Here is a 10,592-nt window from a genome sequence, read left to right as displayed (position 1 = left end):
GCAGGCAGATCTCTGTGAGTTCGAGGCCAGCCTGGTCTACAAAGCAAGTCCAGGACAGCCAAAGCTAACACAGACCAGGGCAACTCTTTTGTTGTTGTTGTTTATTTTTGTGGGGTTTTTTTTTTTCTTCTTGGTCTTTTGAGACTGGGTTTCTCTGTGTAGCCTTGGTGTCCTGGACTCGCTCTGTAGACCAAGCTGGCCTCGAACTTACAGGGATCCGCCTGCCTCTGCCTCCCAAGTGCTGGGATTAAAGGCGTGCGCCACCACGCCCGGCTTTGTTTTTGTTTTTGAGACAGGGTTTCCCTGTGTAGCCTTGGTGTCCTAGACTCACTCTGTAGACCAGGCTGGCCTCGAACTCACAGAGATCCATCCACCTGCCTCTGCCTCCCTACTGCTGGGTTTAAAGTCATGTGCCACCATGCCCAGCTTTTTTTTTTCCTTTTGTTTTCTTTTGTTTTCTTTTGTTTTTTTGAGACAGAGTTTCTCTGTGTAGCCTTTGCTGTCCTGAACTTACTTTGTAGATCGGGCTGGCCTTGAACTCACAGTAATCCACCTGCCTCTGCCTCCCGAGCACTGGGAGGTCAGGGCAACTCTTATGAATGAAAATATTTTTTTGTTTTATTTTTTTGTTTTTTTGAGACAGGGTTTCTCTGTGTAGCCTTGGCTGTCCTGGACTCACTTTGTAGACCAGGCTGCCTTGAACTCACAGTGATCCGCCTGCCTCTGTCTCCCAAGTGCTGGGATTAAAGGCGTGCGCCACCGCGCCCAGCATGAAGGAAAACATTTAACTGGGGCTGGCCTGCAGTCCATTATCATGGCGGGAAGCGTGGCGGCACGCAGGCAGACACGGTGCTGGAGAGGGAGCTGAGACTTCTCCATCTCGATCCCCAGGCAGCAAAGACACCGGATTTCAGACTGATGGAGTGGGTGTCATGTGTCTGGTTATCTTGAGGGAGTGGTGTTAACTGGGTTCTGGCTATCAGGCTTTGGTGTAGCGGGGTTCCTGACTAAGCTATTTTTACATGTCTAACAGAAATTTGTGGTGGGGGGGTTCAAGACATGGTTTCTCGGTGTAGCCCTGGCTGTCCTGGACTTGAGCTTACAGAGCTGCACCTCCCTCTGCCTTCTGAGTGCTTGGAGGAAAGGCGAGGGCCTCCATGCCTGGCTAACAGGAATTTTTTACTGTGCTCATTACAGATGGAGAATTAGTGAGATGGTCATAGAGATGAGGTGATGGGCCTGCACCCCGAGTTCCACTAAGACAGGAATCATAGGCTCAGAAGCTCAGATGGCAATTCTAGGGTCCCTGGCAGCATAGGCTGGGGGAGGGTGGGTTGGTCTGGGTGCCACAGGTCACTAGTTCTTCATGTCATTCTTTTTTTTTTTTTTTTTTTTTTTTAGTTTTTTGAGACAGGGTTTCTCTGTGTAGCCTTGGCTGTCCTGGACTCGCTTTGTAGACCAGGCTGACCTCGAACTCACAGCGATCCGCCTGCCTCTGCCTCCCGAGTGCTGGGATTAAAGGCGTGCGCCACCACGCCCGGCTTTCATGTCATTCTTTTGAAGTGAGAGTCATCACGTTGTCACCAAAGCATTACCAGTCTGCACATGCTTGGAGATTGTGAATGGTGGAGGGGATGCGTGTGGGTGCGTGTATGAGTGGGTGAGTGGTGTGAGCGGGTGAGTGGTGTGAGCGGGTGAGTGGTGTGAGCGGGTGAGTGGTGTGAGCGGGTGAGTGGATGAGTGGTGTGATTAGGTGGGTGAGTAGGTGAGTTAGTGGTGTGAGCGGGTGAGGGCTGTGAGTGGAATGAGCGATGTGAGCGGGTGAGTGGTGTGAGTGGGTGAGCGATGTGAGCGGGTGAGTGGTGTGAGCGGATGAGTGGTGTGAGCGGGTGAGTGGATGAGTGGTGTGATTAGGTGGGTGAGTAGGTGAGTTAGTGGTGTGAGCGGGTGAGGGCTGTGAGTGGAATGAGCGATGTGAGCGGGTGAGTGGTGTGAGTGGGTGAGCGATGTGAGCGGGTGAGTGGTGTGAGTGGGTGAGTGGTGTGAACAGGTGAGCGATGTGAGCGGGTGAGTGGTGTGAGTGGGTGAGTGGTGTGAGCGGGTGAGTGGATGAGTGGTGTGATTGGGTGGGTGAGTGGGGGAATTAGTGGTGTCTGTGAGGGGTCAGTGGTGTGAGCAAGTGAATGGTGTGAGCGGGCGAGTGCTGTGAGTGGATGAGTGGTGTGATTGGGAGAGTGAGCGGATGATCTAGTGGTATGAGGGGTCACTGATGTGAATGGTGTGAGCAGGTTCCTCAGCAGGGCCGGTTCACATCTGGAAAGCGAGACAGAAACAGTGAGAGCCAGATGTGATAATGCAAGGGGTTAGTGAGCTGCCGCGTCACCCGTTAACCAACTAAGCCGTTAAGCCATTCATTCGTCTGTTAACCGGCTCACGGCTCACCAGTTACTCTCTCTTTAGCTTCAGTGACCAGATGTGCCAGGGCTGGACACAGGCAACCTGGTCCCTGACCTCAATTCCTAATGCTGTTTCCTATGTCTTTTCCTGTTGAGGGTCCTCTGAAGGCTCCCTGACAACCAGTGACCATCCTTCCCTCCCCCACCCCCCGCAAGCTGAATCTCCCACATCAGGGCTGCTGCCTCACGCACATCTGTACTGGACATCTTTAAAACTTGGGCAGGGACAGAGGGCAGTGCAGGCGAGTGTTGCATCTCTGTCAGCAAGGTCGGGGAGCAGCCCAGGTTCTCACTGAAGTCCCCTTATGGCCTAATTAGGGTCTTGGATGTTGGGAGTACAGGTGCTGTGTCAGTTCAGAAGGGATTTGATGTTCTGGCGTAATCTTTCGGAACATGCACACTTGGACATTTGCCGGACTAGCTATGTGTGCATGGTTCGCTGCTCTGTGTAATACACTTCTCACCTCTTGTCAGAGAGGCAGGGGCTGGGGGTGTGGGGTGTGGGTGTGGCTTGGGAGGGAGAGTGCTAGCTATGAGAACGTGAGGACCTGATTCTGACCCCTGGAGCGCATGCAAACAGTCAGATGTGATGGTGTGTGCCTCTAATCCCATCTCCAGAAAGACCGAGGAGGAGGAGGAGGAGGAGGAGATGCCTGGAGCTGGCTGGCCAGCACTGAGTGGGAGACCTTGTCTTTGTTTGTTTTGTTTTGGTTTTGGTTTTTTGGTTTTTTGGTTTTTCGAGACAGGGTTTCTCTGTGTAGCCTTGGCTGTCCTGGACTCACTTTGTAGACCAGGTTGGCCTCGAACTCACAGCGATCCACCTGCCTCTGCCTCCTGAGTGCTGGGATTAAAGGTGCAGGCCGCCACCACCTGGTGGGAGACCCTGTCTTTAAAAAAAAACGAGGTGGCAGGCCAGGCATGGTGGCACACGCCTTTAATCCCAGCACTAGGGAGGCAGCGGCAGGAGGATCACTGTAAGTTTGAGGCCAGCCTGGTCTACAAAGGGAGTCCAGGACAGCCAAGGGTAACACAGAGAGACCTTGTCTTCAAAAACCAAAACCCAAAAACCAAACCAAAACAACAACAAAAAAAAGAGGTGGCGAGCACATGAGGAATGAATGAGGCTGGAGACTGACCTCTGACCTCCATGTGCGTGGACGTATGTTCGCATGTGCACAGCACAGACCGGTGCTTCCTGCATATTGACTTACTCGGGCAAACGCCAGCTTCAGCTTAAGCCTCTGTGGCTGAGAAATGCTCACTCCCTGAGATTCTCCCTGTGGAAAGAAAGATCAGTGGCCAAAACTGTGTGGGCAAGGACCAGCCACACAGTATCGCGGCCTGGAAAGGAGCCTATGCACGGCCTTCCAGCATGCTGTCCTCCCATGTGGGAGGTTCAGGAGCTCCAGGTTATCCCTTGAACATAGCAAATTTGCTCCATAGTAAATTTGAAGCCAGCTTGGGCTAATAGAGACTCTGTCTCAGAACAAAACTTAATAAATAATAATATAATTATAATAATTATAATAATAATAACAACAACAACAATAGGCCAAACATGGTGGTACACGCCTTTAATCCCAGCACTGGGGAGGCAGAGGCAGGTGGATCTCTGGGTTCAAGGCCAGCCTGGTCTACAAAGCGAGTCCAGGACAGTCAGGGCTACACGCAGCAAAACCCTGTCTTGAAAAACAATAAATAGATAAGTAAATAAATAAATCCCTTAGTTGTCCTTGGCCACTGAGCCTTAGAGGTGCCTGTTCCCCACCTTGGCTGGCCTAGCCGCACTGACGGGCAGTGCTTCATATAAGACTGGACTTCACCGCCAGCCTACGGTGTCATCATTTGGGGACCCCGGCCTGCTGCTCCCCCAAGCGTCACTCACTCTGGTATGATAGAAGATAGAGAGGGGAAAAAAAAAAAAGAAGATAGAGAGGGAATTAATTTTACCAGCTGGCTTCAGGATTCATTTTCTGAGACTGCAACCCGGCTTGTTTAGGAAAATGCCTTAATTAATCCTCGGGGTGGCAAACGAGACCCGGAAGACAGGAGATGAAAAGGACCAGCAAAGACACCGCCAGCCTCCTCCACAGGAGAACACAGGGCGCCTGACACAGAGCTAGCAGAGCTCGGAGAGGCAGGCCTGGAGATCAAGAGCCAGAGACAGATGGGGTGTCACACCACCTTCAGCGTAGCAGTCTCAGGCCCTGGGGCTGCGATGTGGGGACGGTGAGACCTTTTCTGAGCTGGATCAGTTCAGAAAGGAGGCAGAGACAGATGGGATTCAGGGTGGGGGGGCCCTGCCAGAGCCAGCCCGGGGCTGACACCCACGGGTATGTCTCCCACAGAGGAAAAGTGTACCAAGGTGGTTGTCCAAAGTCCTGAGCCCACGACTCACTCCAGGAGTACCAAGCAAGTTATTAAAACACACAGATATATTCCGGGGGTTCTGAGCAGACCTCGGGGTGTCATGTAGACTCCCACTGCTGTGGCCTTCCCCTCTTGGGTGTGGAGGTAACAGCCATGTGCCACTATGCCTACGTTCCCTGGAGACAAGGATGGAACCCGGGGCTCTGAGCATGCTAGTCCAGCAGTGCTCTGCCCACTGAGCCCCAGCTCCTGCCCTTTGTTTTGTGGGTGCGTGGCCACTCTATTTCTTGAGACACGGTCTCGCGTAGCCTCGTTGAGTCTTGATCTGCTGAGCCTCCTGCTTCAGCAGGCCTGGGATGCCAGGACGCGCCACTGCGCACAGCTCTTAGGGACAGTGTGGGTGTGGGTGGATGGGGGAGTTGCTAATTCTGACACTGGGTCTTACTGTGTAGACCAGGCTGGCCTCGAACTCACAGAGATCTGCCTGCCTCTGCCTCCCGAGGAGTGCTGGGATTAAAGGCGTGCTCCACCATGCCCGGTTCATTAACCCTATAAAAAATCTGGTTTCCTCTTTACCAAATCTCCAAGATACCTGCACTTTGTTGCTTTCCCTGCTCAGCTCCTCTCTCCTGCCCCTCTGCCCATGGCTCAATCCCCTTCTTCCTCCTCCAGGTCCTCCTCGGCCTCTGGCAGGAAGTCCAGCCCTGTCCCCTCCCCTGCTCGCTCCTCAGTGGCAGCCTTACACCTGTGTCCACCCACAGCCAAGGGCAGGATGCAGTGTTTCAGCACAGTGTGGTGGCGCACGCCTTTCACCCCAGCACTCGGGAGGCAGGGGCCAGTGGATCTCTGAGTTCGAGGCCGGAAGGTTCACTCTTTTTTCCCTTTAACCTTTTTTCCCTCTTGTGTAAACTAGTTGGGTTGTATAATAAAGTTTAATTGTTAAAAAACAGAGTCTACAGCCGGGTGTGGTGGCCCACGCCTGTAATCCCAGCACTTGGGAGGCAGAGGCAGGTGGATCGCTGTGAGTTCGAGGCCAGCCTGGTCTACAAACTGAGTTCCAGGACAGCCAAGGCTACAACAGAGAGACCTTGTCTCGAAAAAAAAAAAAAACAAAAACAGAGTCTACAGCTCTCAACCTGTGGGGCCTGGTCTACAAAGTGAGTTCCTGACAGGTAATCCTGTCTCAGATAAACTAATTGGTTAGTAATAATAATGCCTATATATTGGGAATCCATAACTAGTCTATAAAAGTATCCAGGAAGGCCTGGGGTGAGGTACCTTGTGCCCTGTGGGGTGCTCAGCAGAGCCATCAGCCCCTACTAACTCGGTACCAGGAGCTTCGCCACTGTGCAGCCACACGTGCCAGGCCTCACCCCACATCCTTTGGTGGAAGAGTCACCTCCAGTAAGACCCCTTCCTGATTAAGGGAGCTCTTTACCCCACCCCCACCCCCCAGGAGGCGCTGTGTGTACGTCTACTCTGCTGAGGTCCTTGGTGGACACCCACACTGTGGCTTCCCAGAGCTGTCCGGGGAGCAGAGGCAGATCACCCCTGCCTTCAAGAACAGCTGTGGGCTAAGAGCGCCTTTGCCCCGCCCCCGCAGGCTCCCTGGAAGCAACAGGATTGCTCAGCACTGCACACAATGACCATCCCGTGATGCAGAAATAAGGGGTACACAAGCATCACGCCCACTGGGTGGGGTCCCCACATCCAGCACTTCTCCATGGAGAGAGAGAACCCCGAGGAATGCTTGTTGACTAGAAGAACCCTAATGTTAACCGTGTCTGAGGAGTTAGAGCAGTGGTTCTCTGTGGGAAAGACTGTAAGCTTTGTCACAGGTGAAAGCGTCTTGGCGGGCTTTGCCCTTGGACACACCTTGGATACCCTGAGATAGACTGGGTGGAGCCGTCCTGGGCCTGGAATTCAGGAAGCCGACCTGGGGACCCCACCTGGACTATTGTTTTTCTAATCGACCCTCAATGGGAGAGGGAGACCGTCTTTTATATGTAAGACAGGCAGGCAGAGAGGAGAGAACATGAACAGGTTGAAACCAGGCTTGAACGCACGTAAATCAAAAAGAAGATCAGCAAACAGGCCAGAGACATCTAGGGACCCAGCCCGTGAAACGGATACCGGAAGGTTCACTCTTTTTTCCCTTTAACCTTTTTTCCCTCTTGTGTAAACTAGTTGGGTTGTATAATAAAGTTTAATTGTTAAAAAACAGAGTCTACAGCCGGGTGTGGTGGCCCACGCCTGTAATCCCAGCACTTGGGAGGCAGAGGCAGGTGGATCGCTGTGAGTTCGAGGCCAGCCTGGTCTACAAACTGAGTTCCAGGACAGCCAAGGCTACAACAGAGAGACCTTGTCTCGGGGGGAAAAAAAAAAACCAAAAAAAAAAAAAAACCAGAGTCTACAGCTCTCAACCGGTGGGGCGTGACCCCTTTGGGAGTTGAATGACCTTTTCACGGGGGTCACCGGAAACCACAGGAAAACATTTACATGATGATTTAAAACAGTAGTAAAATCACAGTCATAGCGGGGTGCGGTGGCACATGCCTGTAACCCCAGCACTCAGGAAGCCAGACGCAGGTGGTTCGAGGCCAGCCTGGTCTACAAAGCGAGTCCAGGACAGCCAGGGCTACACTGAGAAACCCTGTCTCAAAAATGGTGTTGTTCGGGTGGCCTGCCTCCTGGTACTCTGGTGCAAGGGTGTTCATAGCTCCAGAGGCTGGGAAGCCCTGAGGTGGGACAGTGTTCCAGGGGTGTCCTGAGGCACGGGAGACCAAGAACCTCAGAGCTGAGAGAAGCCTCCTCAAGAGAGACCATGAAGCTTCCCGGGGGAAGGGTCGCCCCAAGCCCAGAAGACCTGAGGAGCCTTGGAAGCTCGGGAATTCGTGGGTTTTTGTCCAGACTTCTCATCCCAAATTAGCATAATCTCAGACAAGTCCTACTGAGGGGCTGGAGACGGCAGTCACAGAGGTCTTGGGGGGGTGGGTAGCTGGGCTGCTGGAGTTTTCTCAGGCAGAGGTCCGGCCACTTTTCTGCCTTCGGGGGTTAATAAAGTTTACAACCCGTCCAAAATTTACAAAGAGTCCATTGTGAAGGCAGTTGGCTGAAGCAGGAAAGGGTTCCCTCACCTTGGGCAGCTCACATGAAGGGTGTCCCGTTTTCAGACATCAGTGGGGGGTGGGGGGTGGGCAAGCAGGGATAGTTACCATGGACAGCTCCCATGGAGGTGACAGGAGAGATGTAACAGTCGGCTGAGGCAGGAGTGAGTGGTCACCATGGACAGCTTCTGCCATTTTGTCTATGGTCTCCAAAGCCCCGGGGGGCAGGAAGGAGGACTGGCATTGAGCCACTTTAAATGTCAGTGGCCTGATCCTCAAGAGCACAGTGGACAGTGGGGGCACAGTGGACAACAGCAGGCCACCATAGCTTGGAGGTGACCTGCTACAGCTCGGGGATGGACTATCACAGTGCTGGCAGTCCAGAGCTGCCCCAGGCCAAGGCTTGAGGCAGGGCACCATGGCTTGCCTCGGAGTGTCAGGCTCAGGGCTAGCTCCATTGTGGTGGCAGCAGTGGTGGCTTTGATCTGGCCTTGGCCTCAGAGAAATCCCTACAGTACCACTCCCCAAAGTCACAGTTATGAATTGGCAACAGAAATTTATTTATTTTGGTTTTCCGAGACAGAGTTTCTCTGCATAGCCCTGGCTGTCCTGGACTCACTTTGTAGACCAGGCTGGCCTCGAACTCACAGAGATCCGTCTGCCTCTGCCTCCCGAGTGCTGGGATTAAAGGCGTGCGCCACCACGCCCAACCAGAAATATTTTTTGGTTGGGGTTCTCCACAACATGAGGAACTATATTTAAATTTAAATATATATATATATATATATATATATATATATATATAGAGAGAGAGAGAGAGAGAGAGAGAGAGAGACATATATAATATATTATATATGCATGTATATATAATTTATTTATTTTTATTTTATGTGCATTGGTGCTTTGCCTGTATGTCTGTGAGTGTCAGCTTTTGGAGTTACCAACAGTCATGAGCTGCCATGTGAGTGCTGGGAATTGAACCCCAGTCCTCTGGAAGAACAGTCAGCACTCCCAACCACTGAGCCATCTCTCCAGCCCCGGGAAGAGTTTTTGTTAACCCCAGACATAGCCATCATAACTTTGTAGAGACGACCATTTTAAACACGGCCTCTTTGTCTAGAGTGTAGCCTCTCACACTGTAGATTAGCGTCAGGGTGACATGAGGGGGCTTCGGGCGCAGGTCGCTGTGAGCAGACCTTTAGTCCAGATCTTTTGAGCTGGGGAATTCCACCTCTAGCCTGGGCCACGCTGTCTGCTGGAAGCCCAGACATGGACACGGGAGAAGGCAGCTTCCCTCTTCCGTGTAGAAGGGGATATGAGACCCTTAAAGGCTCCTCTACGCAGGCTGGTTCCTGAACAGTTGACACAGGGAGACTATACTTTATTTTATAAACATTAGACTGGACAGATATCAACCCTCGAAGCTACTTTGCTGTCTCCCAGCTACACGTCTGTCCTCGTGGCGTGTGCTCAAGGTCCATTCGTCCCCAGGTGACTTCCTTTCCAGCTTCCTCTCCTCCCTCACAAGTCCTCCCTCCCACTGCGTGGTCTCTCTCAGAGCCCTAGGCTGGGAACCTAAGCCCGGTCCACCTCTCTCCTGCCCTGCATAGGCTGTCAGCAGCTTTATTAACCAATCGGGGATAACTGGGGAGCGAAGTAACACAGCATCACTTGGTGTATGTGTGAGAATGTGCTCACCTGGGATGTGACCAGATCTTGGGGGGAGGGCAGTAATTAAGAATTAAATACATTTGGGCTGGAGAGATGGCTCAGCGGTTAAGAGAACTGTCTGTTCTTCCAGGGGTCCTGAGTTCAATTCCCAGCAACCACATGGTGGCTCACAACCATCTATAATGTGATCTGATGCCCTCTTCTGGCCTGCAGATGTATGACAGGCAAAGCACTGTATACATACTAATAAATACATACATATTTTTTTAAAAAAGAATTAAATACATTAGCAGCACCAGACCAACCTCCAATAATCTGTTGCCTGCTTGTTGGCTGCACTCCTCCACTGGCACAGAGACCACTTCCTCAGGGGGCCAGCATAGACTGAAGGCCAGCTGAGACTGAAGGCCAGCTGAGACTGAGCACCTTCTGGACTCTTGGACCCTCCATTCATAGGCAGCCATTGTTGGACTAGCTGGACCACAGCCTAAGGAGATTTTAATAAATCTCCTTTCTATACACACCTTTAATCCCAGCACTCGGGAGGCAGAGGCAGGTGGATCGCTGTGAGTTCGAGGCCAGCCTGGACTACAAAGTGAGTCTAGGACAGCCAAGGCTACACAGAGAAACTCTGTCTCGAAAAAAAACCAAAATCAATCAATCAATCAATCAATCAATCTCCTTTCTATAAATGTGGAGAGATTCAGTCTTAGAGAACCCTGACCATCACACTAAATACAGTCACATCCAGGACTGGCAGGATAGTTCAGTGGGTGGAGGAGGTTCAGCCAAACTTAGGGACCCACATAGCTGAAGAAGAAAGTTTCTGCAAATAGGTCTCTGGCCTCCACAGGAATGCTGTGCCATGCATGTGTCCTACACACACACACACACACACACACACACACACACACGTAATAAAAAGAAAACAAAGTCACAGGTTCTGGGCAAATATCTACTTCTTTTTTGTTTTCTCACTATGTAGCCT

The sequence above is a fragment of the Acomys minous genome (genome assembly GCF_964271855.1).
Source record: "Acomys minous genome assembly, chromosome: 9".
Lineage (NCBI taxonomy): Eukaryota > Metazoa > Chordata > Mammalia > Rodentia > Muridae > Acomys > Acomys minous.
The sequence above is the reverse complement of the archived record's forward strand: the minus strand, read 5'-3'. Positions refer to the sequence as shown.